The 13,723-nt window shown below is 51.2% G+C and overlaps 1 long non-coding RNA gene across 5 annotated transcripts in view; it reads left to right on the forward strand.

The window, feature by feature from the left end:
- Positions 1-10,076, forward strand: part of LOC101708764 (uncharacterized) — a 33,136-nt gene extending 23,060 nt beyond the window's left edge. For all 5 annotated transcript variants that reach the window (XR_206234.3, XR_015446793.1, XR_015446792.1 and 2 more), the window contains 4 exons: positions 3,944-4,032; positions 4,113-7,195; positions 7,692-7,790; positions 9,775-10,076. This is a non-coding gene — a long non-coding RNA (uncharacterized LOC101708764). The remainder of the gene's footprint in view (positions 1-3,943; positions 4,033-4,112; positions 7,196-7,691; positions 7,791-9,774) is intronic.
- Positions 10,077-13,723: the final 3,647 nt, after the last annotated feature.

The raw sequence follows: 13,723 nt of genomic DNA on the forward strand, positions 1-13,723 counted from the left end.
ACCTTGCAGGGCTGGAGCCCCAGCTCTGCCACCTCCTGCCGGAGGACTCTGTGCCAGCAACCTCACCATCCTCTGCCTTGATTCCACCTGTTGAGAAGGAATAAAAACAGTTGCTTCTGATAGTACCGCTGTGAGGAGTCGGCGAGCTGATGCATATTAAATGCCGGCCACAGTGGGTTTCATCCATGCTGCAGAGACATTAAAACCAGATGGAAGGACTGAAAGGAAGTGTTTCCAACACTGACAATGTGAAGACGGAGGGTGGACAGAAGCTCAGGAGTTCTGAGCAGGGTTGGGGAGGGTGCGGTGACCACAGAGTAGGCCCAGGGTCCTTCTAGCGTGATGGAAATATCTCCAAGCCTGGAGAAGGGTTGCTGCATAACACTGTGAATGCAGTAAACACCTGGGCGGGGCACTGGAAAGGTGGTCTGGGGCTAATTTGAAGTTGCGAGAATTGTATCTCAATTTTTTTCTAAAGGAAAGAGTTAGGGTAAGGAAGGAAGGAAAGAAGGAAGGAAGGAAGGAAGGAAGGGAGGGAGGGAGGGAGAAAGAAAGGGAAGAGAGAGAAAGAAGCTTTCGGCATATATAGTCCTCTTCCTCGGCCTGCCAGTTATAATTATCAATATCTCCACTAATACAAAAAAGGAAACATCATCCAAAGAACAACGAAAAGAAGGGAAAGAAGAGGAAGAAAATTAATTGATGACTTTGTTTTGATATCATATACGGAGGGGTCACCAAGCAGAGGCACGTGGGAGTGAGTGGTTATTCCTGGTCTGAATGAGGTAAATGGTGACGGGAAACATTAACTTCAACTCTAACTAAGAAGCAGTTCCTGGTTAGTTAATGGCCAAGGGATGTGTGTGTGTGTGTGTGTTAGTTTTTGACTTACATAATGTTCTTCAAAAAAATGTGTCTTCTTATTGTCCTAAGTTGTAACTACATTCGATTCTAGAAAGTATTTTTACCGTAGCAACAGAGCCGCAGGATGATAAAGAGCCTAGAAACAAAGCCACATCAGGATGGAGGAGATGCTGTGTGTTCCGGTGCGAGAGAACACGAGGCTGCTGGACATGCATCTGCTAACACTGCCCAGGAACGGCCTCCTCCATGCTGCTCCCAGTGGGCAGCAGGCAGTGGGATCATCTTCCTCCGGAAAGACTAAGCTTCGTGTCTAACCAGAGGTGAGCAAGCAAGAAGCTGGGGGCGTCAACCTTGGAAGAGAAAGGAAAGTCGTGCCAAGTTGACTCTGGATCTTAAGGGCACTCTTACCTCCCAGCTCCGTAATGTGGGGAGTCAGCCTCTCCAGGAATTTTATAACCTCAACTTTCATCCGAAATAAGAGGCGAGAAGCAAGCAGCCTGGCCGGTGATGGGCTTGGGTTTCTGCAGGTGAGCTGGGAAGGGGTGGATGGGCTTGGAGCTCTGCTGCTGGGGGCCTGACTGGGATCACAAGATTGCTGGAAGGTGCTTCCCGAAGACTCCGTTAAGCTTTGGAAACTTGAAGGGCATCAGTTGGGCTAAGAACCTGTCTTCCCTCCGCCTCCGTGTTTCAGTGTTTCACCTGACCCACAGCCCAAGAGCGGTCTCACTCCTGCCCTCAAAGACCCCTCTGATGCAAACCCCAGCCTCAGTCCAATGCTGTGGAGCCTGGGCCATCCGCAAAGTTCTCACTCCCGAAGAACAATCGTCTGCAGCAGAAGTTAAGTGATGCCATTCCTATGAAATCTATAAACTCAAAACAGGGACACAGAACTTGCGGCTGCCAATAACTTTAACTTCATTTATCTATATTTGGCAAAAATTGTGCTGCAGCTGGAGATGAAACGCTGAGTTAGATAACTGCATGGACGTGAGTTCCAAAACAGCAATTACCGAGCCGCGCTGCCTTGTGGAAGACTTCACTTTTATTTATTATATTCAAAGCGACTCTCTCGCTCCACACAGTAGAGGCGGCACTGTCTGCCGAGCGCCCCTGTGGTTACCTCCACCTTGCTTTTCATCGACAAACGTGCGGCCAGGGAGGCGGAAGCTGTCCCTGGGGGCCACAGCAGCACAGCTCAGATGCCAGCCCCGCCACCAAATGCACCTCTCTTTTGTCTATGATCGGAAGAAACTGTTTTCATTTTTTAGCTCAAACTTGGCTTATCACACGCTGTGCCCAACTCGGATGATGTTTCCTCTTTTTGTATCAGTGGCGATATTGATAATTATAATTGGCAGGCTGAGGAAGAGGACTATAAATATCCATCAGCTGCCACCAAGTGGGGAGCTGGGGGAGGAAGAGGTGGCAACCAGGCTACGCGTGGGCTGCTGGGGAAATGCGGCCCTGCAGTCATTGTCTCCCCAGGCAGCATCTGTTCCTTGTCGTGGGTGATGATTTTCGGAGGATCGCAGAAATCAGAGCTAGGAAAGGCCGACTGGGTCATCCAGCACAGCTCCCTGCCAAGGCCGAAGGATGCACCTCAGGGAAGACGTCCTCTTTGTCCTCCTACAATGTCTTCCCGGGGAGGGATGGCTGGAAGCGAGCTCCAGAGGTCGAGGAGCTGAAATGTGGTTAAAACCCCACTCTGTTCAGCAGTGGTCTTTCATGGGTTTGTAAGACCCACCAAGACAAGGTCAGCCTTTCAGGTCTAGGACAGGTTCCAACAGGAGTATTCGAACTCCACTGAAAGAACCTTGGATTAAAGCAAATGGAATAGAGGGCTGGCTGGAGAGTTACTGAACTTATTGTTTAACGCTGTTCTAAAATGGTTTCCAAAAGTTGAGTTCCTTGGGATTTAACATACTTGTGTGTGTGTGCGCACAGGCGCATGCTGTTTTCCATTGTCCTATATAATGACAGGATAGCTCAGCCTTTGATGAATTTCTATTTCTGAAATAAATTTGTATCTCATGTGTTTAATATTGTTTTTGCCCTCCAAATCTTGACTTAGAAAGTCCAAACATTTTCCTGATCTTCTAATCCTCCCGCTTATCTGTCTTGGTCTATCAACACCAAGAGAGACACATCTGCCTTTGCATTGTGTTGGCTCTTAGCTCTGACCTGAGCTCTTTTCTTTGATGGAATCTTTAACTTAAGAAAATCTCCAATATTTAGCACATAACATATGCTTCCTCATCAATAAGAACCAGACCTCATTTTTTCCATCAGTGTCTCCTTTCTCTTCTGTTTATGGGAGACATAACTCATGTAACCGATGGTCATGATATTCTGCTCAGCACACAGGGCTCACAAAACACCAGCTTCAAAGTGGGGGTCAGTCTTCTACAGAAATGTGGTCCAAATGGTGAGTACCGCAGAATTCTCCCTGAAGTTGCAAACACTGATTGGAATGGGAATTGTCAACCTTGTGTCTTCCCCCCATACACTCTCACCAATTAATACCAAGGATTGAGTCAGACTAGGTTCTGGGATCTCTGCTAACACCATAATGCACATCTTTCCAGTCTCCAAAGAAAAGCTCCTTTCAAACAATTATGTAATCTTTTGTTTGAAGGCATGACAAGCACTCAAGAATTTTTGGTAACATTATCGGTTGTTATCACTGCCATCAGAAAATATTTAATATATTTTTATGTGAAAAAAAAAACTACAGACCTCAACTATTCTATTTACATTATTGTATAGAATGCTGTAGTTGTTCTATAAGAAACCATATCAGAGCATCCTTTATACTGACAGCACGGAGCCCAGAGAAGGCACAGGAATTGATCATGATATGAACTCCATCTCCCAGAAGAGGAGAGAGAGGGAGGAGGAGAGAGAGCCCACATCAAATGTCCAGAGAGCCTGGTTCAGAGTGAGACAGAAGCACAGCAGGAGGAGGAGGAACCTGGTCTTACCTCCCTGAGACCCACAGGCCAGCGTGGATTGCAGCAATGTGCACTTGAAGGGAAGACAAAGACACCTAAGCACATATAAATTCTGTGATCCCTTCCAGGTAGTGATTCTACAGCCAAAACCTGAAGGAGCCAGGTACGGTGGAGTCTGCGGAAATGTGTCCTGTTCACTCCTGCACCGGGGCATGAGGTAAGAATCAGGGAGCCCGAGTTGTGTCTTAGGACGTGGGTCACCCACACAGTAACCACCACTTTTTGTTCTTTTTGCAGTAATCATGCAGGGAAGGCACTTATTTTCTCTCTGCACCAACTTCTATAAAGTATGCATCAAAGTGCTGCACTGAGGACAAATCAGGCAACATATTTGAACTATAAAAGCATATTGTGGGGATTGAGGATTTACTAAATCTGTAAGTGCAATCAGTTTCTGAACTACTTGTGGTTAAAGACACTAACCTGGTGTGCATCTGAGTCTGGTGACACCGTGTTGCTGGGCTCGTACTGATGTTAAAGGGCTTGGTTTTGGATGAGGTGCCCCTTGGTGACCTTGGTGTGCTCTGCTTGCATGCAGGCGTAAGTAGCCCTTTGTGCCTGCCCAAACTCACTCTGTGTGGGCTGGGACCTCTTGGGGTGACCTTGGCAGCATGGCCCATCCACACTGCGGGAGCTGTGTGTTGTGGCTTCGAAGGATGCAGCAAAAGGAGCCCCCACGTCTCCTGCCCACTTCCCAAGGGGCTTTCCCTCCCGAGACTCTGGTCCAGATGTGTTCTGCAGCTGGAAGGACACACATGGCCCACACATAGATGCTCTTGGCCTAAGAAACAGTATTTCAAACTGGTGTTTGCCTTTGCTCCTTTCCTCTCTGCAGAGAATGTCCTGAAGGATTCCAGGGAGTGCTAATGACGTCTCTTCCCTTCCTCCTGTCCAGCTTTCTTGGCCCATGCATAGCAGCCCCTGGCTCTTCCCTGCTGTTTGTGCAGCCTGGATTTCCAGAGTAGAAACCTCACCTCATCCCCTCCCCATTTCTTGTGGTCTTGCAGATTGAACCCAGGGCCTTCACACTGAGCTGCATCCCCAGCCCTTTTTAGCTTCTATTTTGAGACAGGATCTTGCTAAGGTGCTAAGTTGCCGGGACTGTGTTTGATCTTACAGTTCTCCTGCCTCAGCCTCCCACAGTGCTGGGATGGCAGGCGTGCGCCACCACCTGGACCCAGCTGTTCTCCAGCGATTACACTACTGCTGTCCCCTGAGCAAAGAGAACCATGAAGAACCTCACAGGAGGTTCGCCACGGACAAACACAGCCAAGGCGGGACAGCTCTGCCTTCCCTCATCCAGGGCTACTTCTGCCCCAGCCCCAGGATGCAGGGACCTTCTCCATCATGCCAGGCTTCACACTGCCTCCACATGGGTCAAGGCCAGGTGCTGTGTGGGAAGCATCTGACCTCTGCTTCTCCTTGGGGCCACACCTTCTGTGACTCTCCAGGTCATTGTCCATTGCCATATGTAGCAGAGCTGGGATTTGAAAGGCGCATCAGGAGAGTCTGTGTCCATGAACCCCAAACCACGCCACCTTCCTGGGAACTACATTGTGTCAATCAAGGTTTCACTGGCAGGCAGTGTAGTGGGGCACAGTGGGGAAATTACCTTTCTGGCATTGCCAAGTGGGTGACATATAAGACCATGCAGCATGGAACCAGAAGTGCAACTATAGGACACAGAAACCAAGAACAGAGTGTGTACTTAATTAGATCACACGTGGTGCTAGGGTTTAGGTCTAGAATCCCTCCCAAAAAGCTCCTGTGTTCAGAGCTGGAGCTTTTAGAAGGTGACAGATCATGGTTGCTGTGTTCATCAGTGGATCCATCATGGATGCGTTCACAACTGAATGTGCTGTAAGAGGTGGCCCTGGTTGGAGGAGGTCACTGGGGTGAGACCTGGAAAGGTGCATTCCTGTCCCCAGCTCCTCCCTTCTCCTTGCTTCCAGGCCATCACAAACTAAGCTATTTCTGCCTTGGAGCGCTGACCATGGACTGATTCCTCAATATACTGTGAGCCAAAATAAACTTCTCTTCGATAAACTGTGGGTATCTCTTCTCCCAGCGATGAGATCAACCCTAACCAGTTCTCAGGCTCTACATGGTGATGGGAAGGAGCTGCTGTCTCCAGGTGTATTTCTTGGGGACACTGATGATGGATTTCTGTGTTTTGCCATCTGTAATTGCTTCCCGTGGCATGGGTCTGAGCCCTAAGAGTTCCCTGACTTCCACTTCCCACACTTCCAAAAGGGCATCACACTCACTGTATGGCTCAGGAAACTGGTTTACAATCCTCTGTTTGCCACTAATGAAGCTCTCTGGACAAGTTATGTAATCTCACTAACATTCAGCTCCATGTACACAACAGGCTACTCAGGGTAGCCCTAAGGTGACACTGAGAGGACTCTGAAGAGCAGCCCATGTAGGAAGTTCAGCCAGCTCCTGCCATTAGCACCATGCCCAGTGGACATTCACCGTCATCTTGAAGGATGATTAATGCTTTGTCATTATTTTCTCACCAAAACCTTTTTTAACAGGAAAAAAAGAAAATTCCTGAGTAAAGCAATCTCCTCATTAAGACCTTACATGTGCTGTGTGGACCGTAAAAGACCACACTGCCCTGCTTGAGAGTCAGCAAGGCTCTGGGTGGACCATCCCACACCAGGCCACTGTCCCGAGGAGAAGCCACCCCAGCACCTCTCCACATAGCCGTTGTTCACCTTAAGAGGTCTTTCCCACTGTTCTTCCAGTGGGAAAGTACGGCCCAAGCTTCAGGACCTGACAAGAGAGGTTATTATTGTCCTCATCATGGTACAAATGACCAGACTCCAGTTAGCCCAAACTTGTTCCAAGGGTCAGACTTCACAAGTGACTTTCACAGGGCACTCACTTTACCCGTACTCTGCAGGAGTCTGAGTGATCCTCTCTCGTCAGGGCTGTGACATCATTGCAAATGTACAAGCGCTGGCCTGAGGCTTAATGCATTGCAGCCATCCTGCATTCTTAACTTAGGCTGGGGCTGCGGTTCCTCTGCCTAAAACAACACAGTCACGGGCCACATGAAAGCAATTTTCCCACCAGCACCTTCTTCTTATTTTCCAGGCTCTCAGAGAACAGCCACCTCTCTCACCTTGCAGCCACCTCAGATTGGAGCATGGGACACAGCTGTCTGTGTGGCCCTTGGGGAAAAGATGTGGCCCCTAGACTACTCACAGGACTGGGGGCCTCAGTGAACGCAGAGGGCATCACATGTGCCAGTGTGGCTGGGACTGGATGCTCTAGACATGCAGCCAACGGACACTGAGCTCCCACCAAGGGTAAGAAAATCCACGAGGGGTGGACAATGCCCCAGACATCCCTGTGTGGGTCTTCCTGCAGCTAACGTTTCTTCAGGGGAGCATAATTTATCACCTGAACTCAGTGGGGATCCCTGCTGCAGAGAGGAAAGGCCAGGAGACAGAGCAGAAGGCATGGCACTTGCATCAGAAGTGGCATTTGCATCCCCCTCCAGTGCTTGGCTGGACTTGGCTACAGGTGGGCCAAGGCTGCCTGGAAAGCAAGGCTGGAATTGAAACCAGAAGTGCGATTATGACTTCTGGGTAGCTCAGTGAAGAGGGCTCCAGAAGAGCTTTCTGGGCTAAGCGGCACTGGCCAGGGAGCAGATCACGTTTGGCAGAAGCCAGCTGTAGTGGGGACTGACAGCCATCCTGGCTGGCTGAGCTGCTCAGAGCCACAGGAGAGAGACACCGGCCAAACCCAGCACTCACAGGTCCTGCAGCACCATACTCATGGGTTTTACTTCTCCCTTGCAAGGCCAGGGAAGCCCCTGAAGTGAGCCCAAGTAGGAGGACAAACGGATCGGATTTCTCTCCCGAAAGATGACAAGCCACATGGAGAACAAGCTGGTGGGAGGTAAGAGAGGCTGAGTCAGGTCAACACATGCCACTGTGCTCTTACTCAGCCTGGCCCACGGCAGCTGAGTGAGCACAAAGCCCCAGCGCTGGCCCATCAGCATACGGATGGTGAACACGGTGATATCCAGCGGGTGGAAGGTGACTTGGGCACCCGCAGATGGCAGCCTAGAAGTCGTGTGCTCAGTGGAGGAAGCCAGGCACAGAAAGCCACAGAGACCAAGGAAGGGCCAGGGCAGGTGCTCCATAGAGCTGGGCGGCATAGCCTGGCAGCCAGGGCCTGGGGCAGGGAGGAGGGCCTAGGATGGCTTGGTGGGTGTGGGATGATGAAAACCAATGGTGACGTCACTTCCTGTGCAAGGCTCTTCCCTCCTGTGCAGAAGTGCAAGCTCCTTAGGAAAGCTGTCTGCCAGGCAGGCACCTCTGTCCACCTTCCCAGGGGCCCCGGCATCCTGCCTCGGCCTCCCAGATGCTGCACTGCCCAGTCCAGTTCCCGCTGGGCCCACAGGGCCAGCCACAGGGAGGTAGGGAGGCTGCACAGCACCCACACCTGCACCTACAGGCCAGCTTTGTCCTTAGCACAACCCTCGAAAGGCCCTCATGGGCCCAGCTTGAGCATCTGCACCTCTGTGCACACCTATCCCACCTTGTCCACCAGTCCTGCAAGCAGCTCTGACGAACTCCACCTCCCAGGTGAGAAAATGGTTCAGAGAGGTTAATTCACTAGCTCAGGATCCAACTGGGAACAAACATCACAGTAAACCTGGAACGCCAGTCCAGTTTCATTCTCCAGTATCAGTGCCTCCACCCTGGAATACCCAGTCCCACCTCTGAGCCCCAGTCTCCCTAATACTGTGAGAACCCCGCCTCCCTTCTGTCAGATGGACTGAAATAGAGCCACAAAATAGTCAAGGAAAGCAGTACGGCCCCAAAACAAATCATCCGGCATCTTCCCACACATCCCATTGGTTTGATTTGGTTTCCTTTTTGTAAGATCTCCAAAGTGGAAGGGGATCTTCCTGCACTCAGGGGCCCCAAGAGGCCATGTGTGTGTTTGCGTGTGTGTATGTGTGCTTGTGTGTGTGTGTGTGTGCGCGTGCGTGCTCACACAGTGGCCACTTTAATTATAATATCTGTCCTATGGACAATCACATTGCAGGCCTGTAGTAAACGCTTGCTGAAGTGAATATACAAATTGTAGGAAATCGCTTAAATTTCACAAAGAACACTTCTTGGGCCCTTTAATGCTCTGGGGCTCTTTATTGCCCGAGTCCCTCTGGCCCCATCCTCAGGAAGGTTCTGGATGAGAACAGGAAGTGTGTTCACTGACTGAACAATAAACGTAATTCACATCTTCGCTGATCCACTTGTGTTCAGCTCACACAGCGAGCTTGGCACATGTTGTCTGATCTTCCTCCACAGAATAACTCTCGGGAAAGGAAGTGTCCTTGTCTTGTCTCCATGTTAGAGATCAGGACATGGATGGAGAAATTCTGGAACATGCCAGAGGTCACCCAGCATGGAGTGCCAGGGCAGCTCAGACTTGTGCAGACAGGGTCTCATTGTGTAGCCCAGGCTGACCTTGAACTCACAGTGATCCTCCTGCCTCAGCCTCCCAAGGGCTGGGATCACAGGTGTGATGACCACGCCCAGTGGCTCCCCAGCTTCTATGGGTCTCTGGGGAACGGTACCCCAGGCCTTCTGGGACAGGACACCCCAGGGGAGCTCCCCCTTCTGCGGGTAGGGTTCACAAGCTCAGCAGTCCTGTCACGCACACCCTTCTCCCTCTCAGGGCTCCCGTGTTTCCCAGAAAGCAACTGAGCCTTCATCGGTGCAGCACAGCTGAGTCTGTGTTTGCCAGGGTTAATATTTCTGACTGGATCGGCACCGGCCCTCCGAACTTACTCCAGTACAGCAGGCTCCGTTCATCAGCTCCTGCTGTGTCGGGCCACGGCTCACAAATGGCATTTTCCTTTTGTTTGCAGAGAGAGAGCAATCTTGAATATCAGGCTCAGTTGTCACGTAAGAGGGTGAAACCGTGCGAGATGGGTTGTAATGTTGGACCCACGCTGGCCCATGGATCCCGGTGAGATGAAAAATGTAAAGGGAGGAATCTTAATGTCAGTGGCACAGCCAGGACATCACAACAGCTGGAAATCAACACTAGCGGGGTCCCGGGCAGGCGGGGTGCAGGCGCCCTGTGACCTGTGTCTACCCTGTCCCTCTCCTGAGCATTCTGGAAATCTTTCCTGAGCCTAGGGAAATTTTCATTTGATGAATTAATAAAAAGTACATGCATCTAGAAAAGACTTGGATTTTTGATCTTGGAGTTCTATTTTTAATAATCATGACTAATGGTTGGTTTGTTTTTGAAGGAAGCCATGCTTCAGTTTTCTTCATTAAAATTCTGCTTTTTCCTCTTTTTCCCCTTCTTATCTCACTACCTCACCTGCAGTTCCTGGAAATTTCAGACAATTGCTGTGTGTGAATAATAGTGCTTTAAAAGATAAGGAAAAGGCCAAAAGATAAGGGAAGAAATGCAACTTTGGGACTTTGTGTTGATTTTTTTTAATATTACAGAATTTAATTGTAAAGAGATTCTGGTTTTATCATTTCTGGCTGAATGGATGGGAAACTGTGAGGCTCCAGCGCTTTAGTGCTATAACCTCAGCACTCCAGAGGCTGAGGCAGGAGGATCGCTGTGAGTTCAAGGCCAGCCTGGGCTACGCAGTGAGCTCATAGACTCTCTTGTCTCCATAGCCTCCATTTCCTTTCCTGAGAAACTAATATTTGCAACTATCCCCCCTCCAAAAAAATAGAGCTAAACACCTCGAAGTCCAGTGATCGCAGCTGAGTTCGGTTTTGTTTTTCAGCTCGGTGTTAACGAACGTGGAGCTGCCCCCTTCCTGTGGTGGCTCCCTTTCCCCCTGGCCCACGACACAGTGCAGCTGCCAGCCCTGACCAGGGCACAGGCACAGCCAGCCCTGCTAACAGTACCACAATTTTTTTTCAGCACTGAGGATGGAACCCAGGGCCTTTGCACTGAGCTGCATCTCCAGCTCTTTTTAGTTTTTGTTTTGAGACAGAGTCTTGCTGAGTTGCCCAGGCAGGGCTCGAACTTTCAATTCTCCTGCCTCAGCTTCCCAGAGTTCAGAGATGACAGGTGCGTGCCACCAATCCCAGCCAAGGCCACAAATGTAAACCTTCAATCTGGCTCCCACTGTCCTCCCCCATCCCCTCTCCGGCCACAGGACCCAACTTCCTTCCCTTTCTGTAGCACTAGCCTCAAGCTCATGAACCCACACCCCAGGGCAGCGCTGCCCTGCAGGGCTGGCACAGTATGTGGAGCACTTCTGTCCCCCTAGGCTGTCCTGACCCAGCCCCACTGTGACCCCAAACCCTGTGTCTGCTTCCCACTGATGCCCGTGTCACCTGCCCGAGACAGCGGCAGGCAGCCTCTTTCAGATGCCTGGGCCAGGCTTCAATCCGTGGACTCCCTGGGGCCCCAGCTTGTGGGGCATAGCCACCTGCCCTGCGGCCACACTGAGCCCACAGCTGCACCAGCTCAGAAAAGCCTGCCCACCCCTGAGAACCTGTGTGATGAACACCATAGACACACTGCAAAGCTGCGCCCCATTGTCCCCAAATCAAAGTTGCCTTCAACCCCCAAGGACTCAAGAGACAGCTCCTGCACCTCACCATCCCTGGACGCTACTGAGCATCCCCAAGCACTTTCTGGGCAGGGCTGACCCTCCAGGCCTGGCCAGCTGTGGCAAATGTCAGGGTTAAGCTCCAGGACCCAGGACTCGTCCTTGCCCGGCCTGGCCCAGCCCAGCTCTGATCCTCCAGACCTGGACCGCTGAGCCCCAGCTCTGTGTCTCCCCCCGGCCAACCCGCAGCCCTGGGGCCCAGCTCCCCTCCACTGGCCTGCAGCCAGGACTGCTTGTACACACGAGGCTGAGGTACACGGCTGCCTCTCCCCTAGGAGCCACCATACCTGCCGCTCTGCCCCAGCTCTCTGGTTTCTCAGCCGCCCAGCTCAGACCCCCAGCGAGTAGTGGAGTCAACCAGAAAGCTGGCTGCAGCCACAGAAAACTCCCTTCACCTGCCACCCATCCTGCTGAGTGGAAAGTACCGGCTTTGAAAAGGCAGGGACCCAGGCATAGTGGCTCACACCTGTAACACCAGCACCCTGGGAGGCTGAGCCAGGAGGATCACAGGTTCCAGCCCAGCCCAGGCAACCTAGCAATTAATAAGACCGGCTCAAAATAAAAGACAAAACAGGGGCAGGGGTGCTGCTCCCTGTGAAGCCCTAGGCTCGCTCACAGTACATACTGGAAAACTCTGGGCTTTTGCTGCCTAATTAGCTGGACTGGCGACATGAGCCTTTCAGTGAAGCCGGCTCGGTAGGGCTGGGTGCACCCCTGACTCTTCTGCTCCTTGGCCAGGCACAGCTGCAGCAAGGTCCCCAGGAGCAGCAGTCCAGCCTCACCTGCTGAGTGAGAGACCCTCGGATCCAGGGCCGAGCCAGTGCGGGAACAGGAGAGGGCTGGTCGCCCCATGGCCAACAGCTCCTCGCCCTCCAGGGGACCCGGTGCTGGCAGGGACCCTGCTGTGCTTCGTCTCCGACCCACTGCACAGATCCACACACTTCCGGCCGCTGCTGTGGCTTTGCCACCTGCTCTGTGAGCCCTTCAGAGTGTGAGCCTCAGAAGTGCCTGGCCTGTGTTCAAGTCTTCCTCCTTCCCGACACACTAGTGCCTCCTGTTGTTGCACACACACATGCGCGTGCACACCCTACACTCTCCATCTGAACACAAATGGCCGGCCCCTTTCTGCAGAACTAGTGATCAAACCCAGAGCCTTTACACTGAGCTGCAACCCCAGCTCATTTTTATTTTGACGCAGGGTCTCACTAAGTTGCTATGTTGCCCAGGCTGGGGTCAAATTTCTGATCCTCCGGTCTCAGCCTCTCACAGTGCTGGGATCACAGATCTGCATCACCACATCCAGTTACAAATACTCTTTTAAGTTCATTCTTGGGGGGTTGACAGCAGCCTTATTCAGCCTTCAAAATATTCTTCAAAATATTTATAATTTAAAGGAATATAGATGTGGCACTAATCTAATTTAAGGAACTTCGGCTAGCCATTTTAATTCATTAAGCCATATTTTCTCAAAGCCCATTTAGACTCTGATTTTCAAAAACCACTTGTCCCCCAAAATTAGCTCAGATCTTAGTCTGGGCCCAGCTGTGGGATTACTTTCCCACCCGTAGGCTGAGGCAGGAATGGTCAGCACCCTCCCCTACCCAGGGGACCTCACCAGCTGTAAACATTTCCCTTCACATCTTCATCCTGCACGCGTTCCATGTCTCCTCAGCACATGGAAGAATTTCATTCATTTCAGTTTTATTCGAAGTCAGTTCTAATGCCATGCTCAGTTTGAAATGAAGATTACGGATGAAAATTCTGAGGGCAGTTGCACCCAGTTACCTGCACAAGGTCAGTTATCTGAGATCAGCTGTGACCTTCGAAGTGCAGGAAGACATTCTGCAAGGAGGAGACAGCGAGGCTCTGCTCACACAATACCTTTACTCTTCTTAGTCCCCGTTTGCAGTGCATCATGAGGGATGGGTACGTGCACAGAACATATCTTAAGTCTTTTTTATTGGTAGTGATAGTGGGGGGTTTTTTTGGTTTTTTGAGACAGGATCTTGTTATATAATTCAGGCTGGACTGGAACTCAAAGCAATCCTCCTGCCTCAGCTTCCTGAGTGCTGGGATCCCAGGAATGCACCATGTCTGGCGAGACCCACTGCCCAAGGTATTCGGCTTCCACTGGCATCTCGGAGATGTGCTCTGTGGTCAGGGGCCCACCATGATTGCGTGGTGGTCAGCGCTACCCTCATCAGAGGCTGGCCGGGTGCCAGGG

The sequence above is a fragment of the Heterocephalus glaber genome, unplaced genomic scaffold, assembly GCF_053883595.1.
Source record: "Heterocephalus glaber isolate CG9 unplaced genomic scaffold, H.glaber_assembly_v1.0 deba00001724, whole genome shotgun sequence".
Taxonomy (NCBI): domain Eukaryota; kingdom Metazoa; phylum Chordata; class Mammalia; order Rodentia; family Bathyergidae; genus Heterocephalus; species Heterocephalus glaber.